At 43.3% G+C, this 9,267-nt stretch overlaps 1 non-coding gene across 1 annotated transcript; it reads left to right on the top strand.

The window, feature by feature from the left end:
• Positions 1-8,960: 8,960 nt before the first annotated feature.
• Positions 8,961-9,033, top strand: TRNAK-CUU (transfer RNA lysine (anticodon CUU)). The gene has a single exon. It is a non-coding gene; the product is annotated as a tRNA-Lys (tRNA).
• The last annotated feature ends 234 nt before the right edge of the window (positions 9,034-9,267 follow it).

The raw sequence follows: 9,267 nt of genomic DNA on the forward strand, positions 1-9,267 counted from the left end.
TTTGTTATGAGGTTAACATGTAATATTTATTTAACGGAACTCTAATGAATATAAGAGTGTGGTTAATTTATATGTAAATGCATGTTTTATCTGATGGGTTTATTGTTAATATTTTGAGGGCGTTACAACTTGGTATCAGAGCGTACCGGTTTCGAATACTTTGGGTACGTGGGAAGTGATTAGTATCACAATGGGTTTGTCTCGCTTGATAGAGACTTAGATGTAGTATCATATGCTATGTGCTTGAGTGATAACATGTTTATGTGACTATGTGTGTATGGGATTTAATTTCTGGGATATTGATTGGATCCTTGAGTTTCTGGGAGTCTTGTTGGAAAAGCACTTGATCAATGCTGTTTCTAACCGGAACTCTAGTAACGCCTCGGGACTATCATTATCCGGAAATGAAATTCGTAAGTGCTTATGTGTTTATGTGCTTATATGGAGTGAATTACAGTTGTCCATGCATTAGGACGTGAGTGTTTAGTTTCGGCACATTCGTGAATGTGCTAACGTTCTGTGTTGCCTCTATTAGGATGTCAGGACGAGGAAGAGGAGCTAGGCGTGGTAGACCTGCGAGGCAGGAAGTACCGTTACCGGGTGAGATTCCGGCAGTACAGGAGGGAGTTGGTCAGGCCACTGTGGCTGAGCCAGTGGGTCAGCAGGCTATGGGTGCCTTGGCCAGAGAGATAGCGGGAGCTTTGGGTATTCTTAGAGCTGGGAATCAGGCAGCTGAGACAGGGCCTTCCTTCTTGAAGAGGGAGTTCTTTCGGTGTAATCCGGACGAGTTTATCGGGGATCCTAAAGAGCCGCTTAAGGCAGATGAATGGCTCGAACAGACAACGAAGACGTTTGAGATGCTTGGCATCGAGGACGGAGCACTGAAAGTGACCTTGGCATCCTTCCAGCTGAAGGGAGATGCGGGTCAATGGTGGAAGTACGAGAAAGCTCGTGTTGGTGGTACTTGGGAGGCGTTTATAAATGCTTTTCAGGAGAGGTTTTTATCAGCAGCAGCTAGGGAGAAGCTGAGGGATCAGTTTAGTCGGCTTAATCAGCAGGGCTTGTCAGTGGCCGAGTTTGAGGCTACTTTTACCAGTCTGTCTAGGTTTGCACCTGAACTGGTGGCGTCTGAGGAACGCCGTTGCTATGAGTTTGAGCGGAAGTTGAGGCGGGGCCTCAAGTTGAGAGTTGGTGGGTCTTATATTCGAGAGTATAGACACCTAGTGGACGCAGCAGCTCATATGGAGCTTATGATGCAGGAGGAGGATGAGGGTCAGAGAGGCTCCAAGAGGAGCCAGGATAGTCAGAGTGATGGCAGGAGACAGAAGGGTTATAACCCTCAGCAGTCTCAGGGTGCAGTCTCTAGATCGACCTTTCCAGTGCCTAGTGTAGGCTCGGGGAGAGGCAGTCAGGGGGATTTCACCTGTTACAAGTGTGGCCAGCTGGGTCACAAGGTATCTGTTTGCCCGCAGAAGGGTGGGAGTCAGAAAGCTGCTTCTTCTTCAGCTAGATCGCCGAGTCAGAGTTTGGGCAGGGGCCAGCTCTTGACTTGTTATCAGTGTGGACAACCTGGGCACATGAAGAGGTTTTGCCCACAGTTGGGTGCCACTTCGGGAGCGTCTGGTTCTAGGCAGACGCAGGGTTTTCAGCCAGCTCAGTCTGTGCAGGCCTCGAGGGCCAATCCGGGAGCTTCGTCATCCCAGTCTGTGCAGCAGTCTTTTGCTCCGAGAGGTGAGCAGGTAGACCAGGGGCCTACGGGGCGCGTGTATGCTGTTACCGCGCAGGATTTAGTACCGGCTCCATCAGTAGTGAGAGGTACTTTTCTGTTTTGCAACTCAGTTGCTAATGTGTTGATAGACACGGGTGCATCTCATTCTTTTGTATCTGCTGCATTTGCATCTGTTTTGGAATTGGAGTTAGCACAGTTAGCATCTCCTATTTGTGTGGTATCGCCTTTGGGTGGTGAGTTGATCCTAAAACAGGGTGTTAGAGGATGTGATATTGAGGTCGCCGATTATAGGCTTCCTTTTCCGTTTGTTGTCATGCCCATGAAGGGTTTTGATGTTATTTTGGGTATGGACTGGCTATCGTCATACCGGGCTGTTATTGATTGCTACCGCCAGAGGGTTACATTGTGTACCTTGAGCGGGGAGTGGTTCCATTTCTTGGGAGACCGGGTTGGTAGTGTTTTGCCACCGGGGTATGATTCGCGAGGGCGAAGTGAGCTTAGTGGTCTACTTGCTAGCTTTGAGAGTAGTAAGTGTGATGAGACACTGATTGTGTTGCCGAGGGTGGTTTGTGAGTATTCGGATGTTTTTCCCGAAGATCTTGTTAGTTTGCCACCTCACCGAGAGATAGAGTTTTCTATTGATTTAGTGCCTGGTACGGCGCCGATTTCTATGGCACCTTACCGTTTTGCTCCAGCAGAGTTGGTTGAGTTGAAAGTTCAGCTCCAGGAATTGCTAGATAAGGGCTTTGTTCGCCCTAGTGTTTCACCGTGGGGAGCACCGGCCCTCTTTGTTAAAAAGAAAGATGGTGCCTTGAGATTGTGTATAGACTACCGGAAGTTGAATCGGGCTACGGTTAAGAATAAGTATCCTATGCCCCGTATAGATGATTTGTTTGACCAGTTGAAGGGTTCCCGTTGTTTCTCTAAGATAGACTTGAGATCGGGTTACCATCAGTTGAGGGTCAGGGAGGAAGATATTCCTAAGACGGCGTTCCGTACGCGGTATGGCCATTATGAGTTTCTGGTGATGCCATTTGGGCTTACCAATGCACCGGCAGTCTTTATGGACTTGATGAACCGGATTTTCCGGGAGTTCTTAGACCGATTTGTGGTTGTTTTCGTGGACGATATCCTTATCTATTCGTCTTCTGAGGAGGAGCACGAGGCACACTTGAGAGTGGTGCTTGAGTTACTTAGAGCCCATAGGCTATATGCCAAGTTTGGGAAGTGTGAGTTCTGGCTGAGGGAAGTCAAATTCTTAGGCCACGTGGTATCCGGGGAAGGGGTGTCTGTTGATACATCCAAGGTTGAGGCAGTGCAAGATTGGGCACAACCTAAGAGTGTGTTTGAGATCCGCAGTTTTCTGGGATTAGCTGGGTATTACCGTCGGTTTGTGAAAGATTTCTCCAGGTTAGCGTCACCGTTGACTAGACTGACTCGGAAGGGAGTCAAGTTTGTGTGGAGTGAGACTTGTGAAAAGTCGTTCCAAGAGCTGAAAGTTAGGTTGACCACCGCTCCGGTGTTGATTATTCCGGAGAGAGGGTTGGGATATGCGGTTTATTGTGATGCCTCACGAGAGGGTTTGGGTTGTGTGTTGATGCAAGAGGGGAAAGTGGTAGCTTACGGCTCACGTCAGTTGAAAATACACGAGAAGAATTACCCCACACATGACCTAGAGTTAGCAGCTGTGATCTTTGCCTTGAAAATCTGGAGGCACTACCTTTATGGTGAGAGGTTCGAGGTATTCTCGGATCACAAGAGTTTGAAGTATCTGTTTACACAGAGAGACTTGAATCTGAGGCAGAGGAGATGGATGGAGTTCATCGAGGATTATGATTTTGAGTTGCATTATCATCCGAGAAAGGCCAATGTTGTGGCCGATGCCCTTAGTAGGAGAACCATTAGTGATGTGGCTTGTATAGCCATCCGGGAATGGGTGATGTTGGGAGCACTTGGCGAGTTTGATTTGCTACTGGGCGAATCTGTTGAGGCTGCGGCCTTGTTTTCTGTTGTAGTGCAGCCTACACTTGTGACTAGAGTGTTAGAGGCACAGAGAGGTGACCTTGAGGTAGAATCCCTCCGAGAGAAGATCTCCAGTGGGAAAGTTGAGAAGGGTTTGACGGTGTATCCCGACCTGAGTGTGAGATACCGAGACCGTTTGTTTGTACCGGAGGCTTGCCGAGAGGAAGTACTCCGAGAGTTTCACCATTCGCGCCTTGCGGTGCATCCGGGAGGTACTAAGATGTATCAGGATTTGGGTCGCCAGTTTTGGTGGCGGGGTATGAAGAGAGATGTGGCTGTTTTCGTATCGAAATGCCTTACTTGCCAGCAAGTGAAGGCCGAGCATCAGAGGCCAGCGGGTTTGTTGCAACCCTTGCCTATTGCCGAGTGGAAGTGGGAGCATGTCACTATGGACTTCGTTGTAGGTCTTCCGAGGACTCAGCGGGGTAGTGATGCTATTTGGGTGGTTGTAGACCGGTTGACTAAGTCGGCGCACTTTATTCCTATGCGCGTGAGAGATTCGATAGATCATCTTGCCGATTTGTATATTCGGGACGTAGTGAGATTGCACGGGGTCCCAGTGACGATCGTCTCAGATAGAGATCCTCGTTTTACTGCTAGGTTGTGGCAGAGTTTGCAGAGTGCCTTGGGCACTAAGTTGACCTTTAGTACGGCTTATCATCCTCAGACTGACGGGCAGTCCGAGCGTACTATTCAGATCCTCGAGGATATGCTTCGGGGTTGTGTCCTGGACTTCAGTGGGACGTGGGAGAGGCACTTGCCATTGGTAGAGTTTGCCTACAACAACAGTTTTCAGTCTAGCATCGGTATGGCACCGTTTGAGGCCTTGTATGGCCGACCGTGTAGGTCTCCAGTTTGTTGGGCCGAGGTGGGTGATGCACCTTTGTTGGGTCCGGAGTTGGTTAGGGAGACGACGGAGAAAGTTGAACTTATCCGTAGGAGGCTTGTTACAGCCCAGAGTCGACAAAAGAGTTTTGCCGACCGTAGGAGGAGACCTTTGGCGTTTGAGGTAGGTGATCATGTCTTTCTGAAGATATCACCTCGACGAGGCTTGATGAGATTTGGGAAGAGTGGGAAGTTATCCCCTCGGTTTATTGGTCCTTTTGAGATCCTTGAGAGGATTGGTGAGGTTGCTTATCGATTGGCCTTACCACCGCAGTTGTCCGGAGTGCATGACGTGTTTCATGTGAGTATGCTTCGGAAGTATGAGCCAGATCCATCACATGTGTTGGATTGGACTGATTTAGAGGTAGATGAGGATGCCTCGTATGAGGAGAGACCGGTTCGGGTCTTGGATAGACGGGATCAGGTCCTGCGTGGCAAGACCATTCCTTTGGTGAAAGTCTTGTGGAAACATCACGGAGTGGAGGAAGCCACTTGGGAACGTGAGTTGGAAGTCCGAGAGAAATATCCGGACTTGTTTGTTGTTATGTAATCTTATATTTAAATTTTACATCTTGTTGAACTTAAGAGCTTTGATATATGTCTTAAGTTGTGAAACATTGAAAATGTTTTGGTTATTGGAAGTATGTTTTGGAACTTGCCTAATATGGAAGTTGAATGTAACATTATATGTGTTAAGTATATTGTGGAAATTGGAAAGATAGTGCATAATGTTAATGCATGTTGAAAGTACATATGTTGTTTACATATTGTGATATGTCTCTTGTTAAAGGGATGGGATGACCGGTAATGGGTCGAATTGTTGAATGTTCAAGTGTAACATTGTCTAAATTGGAGAAAAACTTGTTTTGAAAACTTGTGCTTAATTTCGGGGGCGAAATTCTTTAAGGGGGGGGGTTATAGCGATCCCGGGTTTACCCTTGTTATACCGTGATCCGGACATGTGTCCGTGGATGTTGGTAGTTGTTTATTATTGTGTTTACATCCTTTTACTTCGTATTTGAGTTATAGGATGTGTTGGGTGGTTTTGTTTCAGGTTGGTTGAGTTTAGAAACCAAAACTAGTTGCCCAGATTTTTGGCCTGTCCGCTCGAGCGGAGGTGTTGGCGCTCGAGCGGGGAATACATCCATCCAGTATCTTGTTGTGCAGTGTTGTGAGCTCGAGCGTAGGGATTGGGAGCTCGAGCGTGGGTCTGTTTCTGCAAAAGTGCTGAGCGAGTGCATTCTGCGCTCGAGCGGGAGGTTGGCCGCTCGAGCGTAAGTCTGTGAGTGGCCGCTCGAGCGGGGTGTTTTACGCTCGAGCGGAGACCTGGGTTAAAGACCCGAAGTTGTGACTCTTTAAATCACTTTTTCACTTTCTCTTCTCTCTCTTACTTTTCCAAAATCACCATTGTTGAGCCTCTCACTCTAGACTCTACCTTCTCTCTAGGTTTTGATCTAGTAGGAGTGATTTACTCACCTTTGGCCTTTACAAAAAAGTTGTTGATCGTCGAGGGCTTCATTTTAATCTGAAAATCTCGGGTTTTGGAGCACGTTGAGTTTTGTCTTCTTCTCCCTTGGAGCTCCGAATTTGAGGTAGGGATAACCTACTCCTCGCTATGGGTTTTGTCTTTAAATTTTGGTATTTTGAGATGTTGGGCTTGGTTTGGTAAATTTGTGAAAGTTTGGGGCTTTTGTGTAATTTTACAAAAGTTGGGGTTTTATTCATAATAAACCTAGATGCATGTTTGGCATAGAAAAATAGAATGATTGTTGAATCATTGATGAAAATGGGACCTAAGGGTTGAAATGGTAATTATGGAAAATGGCCTAATTACATTGTTTAATTAATTGGGATAATTAATTGTTGAGAAATGAGGAAATGAAATGTTGATTGAATATCCATTTGTGCATTTATTTTCTGTTTTAGAAATAACTGCTTTGGGCTATCGGTGGAGGATAGTCGAGATTGTTGTAAACAATGCATGATGATTAGGTAAACGGAAACTAATCAATGGAATGTGTCATGGAACTTGACGGTTGATAGAATACATTAATTGTGTGTATTGTGTGATTGTATATAGAACCAATGTGTTTATATACGTTATGTGTAGAGGAGGAGATAGGGGATGTACTCCGCGGTTTAGGGGAAGATAGGGGATGTACCTCTAAACCGGATAGGTATTGGGAGGAGATAGGGGATGAACTCCGTAGACAGAGCTCATATGCTTGTCTAGAGAAGTGAAGATAGAGCTCATATGCTTATGTTTGTGAAGTGAAGTGTGGATACAGCTTGTATGCTTATCTGTGGATATTGTTGATATACATATCTGTTGTAGAATGTGGATACAGCTTGTATGCTTATCTGTGGATATTGTTGATATACATATCTGTTGAGAATGTGGATATAGCTTTTATGCTTATCTGAATGTGAGATATAGTTTTTATACATATCTGTGGGAATGATGATAGAGCTAGCATGCTTATCTGTTGAAAAAGGGAAAATGAAAAGTAATTGGGACTTGTAAGTCGTTGACATAAATATGTAATTTATGTGATTGTATCAGTGTTGACCAACTATCAATTGCTAATGTTTTAGTCATTGTCCATGGTTGGTTTAGTGTATTTCTACTGGGCTGTGGCTCACCCTATATGGGAATATCATTTTCAGGTACAGGAAGCATGCCACCTCCAAGGACTTAGCTGGGAGGCTAGTGGCGGGCATAGTTTTGTCGTTTTACTTTTGATGTATTACATGTAACTTCAAGCCAAGGGCTTAATGTATAAACGAGTTAGAACTCTTTGTTGTAACCAAGTGTTAACTTGGAAAGCTGTAAGCCCGTAGGGCATTTTGTTATGAGGTTAACATGTAATATTTATTTAACGGAACTCTAATGAATATAAGAGTGTGGTTAATTTATATGTAAATGCATGTTTTATCTGATGGGTTTATTGTTAATATTTTGAGGGCGTTACAGCTAAACATTTCAATTTCAAGTTCGAAGTTATCCCCTAACTAAATATTATTTATTAAAATTTTATGTAAAGGTCTTCCTTAAAATTGACCTAATTTTCTTAAGTCTTATAGTTTTTACACATATATTTCTTTTAGATTCCTTACCAATTATATTCATTTTCAAAAAATTCGTCGTACTAATTCATATTTATTATCCCACACAAAACATGTTATGCATGATGGTGATTATAGCTCATGAATCACTGCAAAACTAAGGATGCAAATCAGGTAAGGACATGGGGTCGAACCTCAAGGAGAGGTTGCCTGCGTATCTCAAGGTGAGAATCAGGCTAGATCCAGTTCCGTTTAGAGTTTACTCAGGTATTGACACTCTTTTTTTTTTATTATTATTCTAACTTTTGCTAAGGTCGCCCCTTGGAGTTTTTGGCCTTGCGAGCTCTCATTCTTTCATTTTCATTTTTTTTTTCTGCTCTAAGTTTTGCATGGTTGCCCTTTTGAGTTTTCAACCCAGTGGAGATTGGTAGTGGTAGTTATGCCTACTTGCAGACACCAGCTTAGGGATTACCAGTGTCGTATTTACCGCCCCTTGTTCTATCAAATGGATGATTGAATTGGTTATATTTTTGAACAAATGCATGGCATGAAAATTTCAAAATGAGAATACCTATGATTTTGGTATTGGCATTTCATATGCATTGCACCTCATGATATTGTTAAATTACGTGCACTTTATTTAGACTATCTTTGCTGAGCTTTTTATGCTCATCCTTTAGTGGAAACCATTTTCAGGTGATTGTAATGTGCCTCCGCCGAAGTGAAGGCATCGATGCTCATTTTGAAGCACAATGATTAGTTGTTTATTTGTTTTGTTTTGTTTACAAGCCAAGGGCTATCTATGTATGGGTTTAAAAACTATTTTATTGTAACCGGACAAAGCCTTGGAACTTGTAGCCATTAAGGCATTAATTTGTATTTAGATTATTTTAACTTATTATTATCATATACTATAGATTTCTATCCTAAGGATGATGAAAATATTAATACATGTGATCATTCTTTTGTTAAACCTCACATTGAATGTTATAAAGGGAAAGATAAGAATTTAGTATAAATATTGGTTATTGAAATGTTTATAATATTCGATGTTCTTGTATGTTAATAATTGGAAGTAATGGGGTTTGGATCACATATATGAGTTAATTTAGATTTATCATATGCCAATATTTTAGGGGTGTTACAGTTTTTTTTTTTTTTTTTTTTTTAAACTTTCATATTTTATTATTTTTGTGTGATGAGGATCCCTGAAGCCATAGTGAGACTAAATAAACTATAAACGGCTCATCTTGCAGTAGCCCGTCTAGCTCAGTTGGTAGAGCGCAAGGCTCTTAACCTTGTGGTCGTGGGTTCGAGCCCCACGGTGGGCGTTTAATGAAATATTTTTAATGCTCTTTTTCACTCTTTTGGGCTTAAAACCTGAGGCCCTTGTTAGTCTCAATGGGCTTAGAGTTTAATTGCTCATGGTCCATTCTCAATATTATTATTATTATTATTATTATTTAAAGGTGTAGTTTGGAAAAAGGAAAAAGAAAAAAACAATTATACTCCCTCCGTCCCAAAATATTAGCCCCTTATTCCATTTTTTATTGTCCCAAAATATT

The sequence above is a fragment of the Camellia sinensis genome, chromosome 4 (genome assembly GCF_055761805.1).
Source record: "Camellia sinensis isolate YWXY chromosome 4, ASM5576180v1, whole genome shotgun sequence".
In the NCBI taxonomy this organism is placed as follows: Eukaryota; Viridiplantae; Streptophyta; class Magnoliopsida; order Ericales; family Theaceae; genus Camellia; species Camellia sinensis.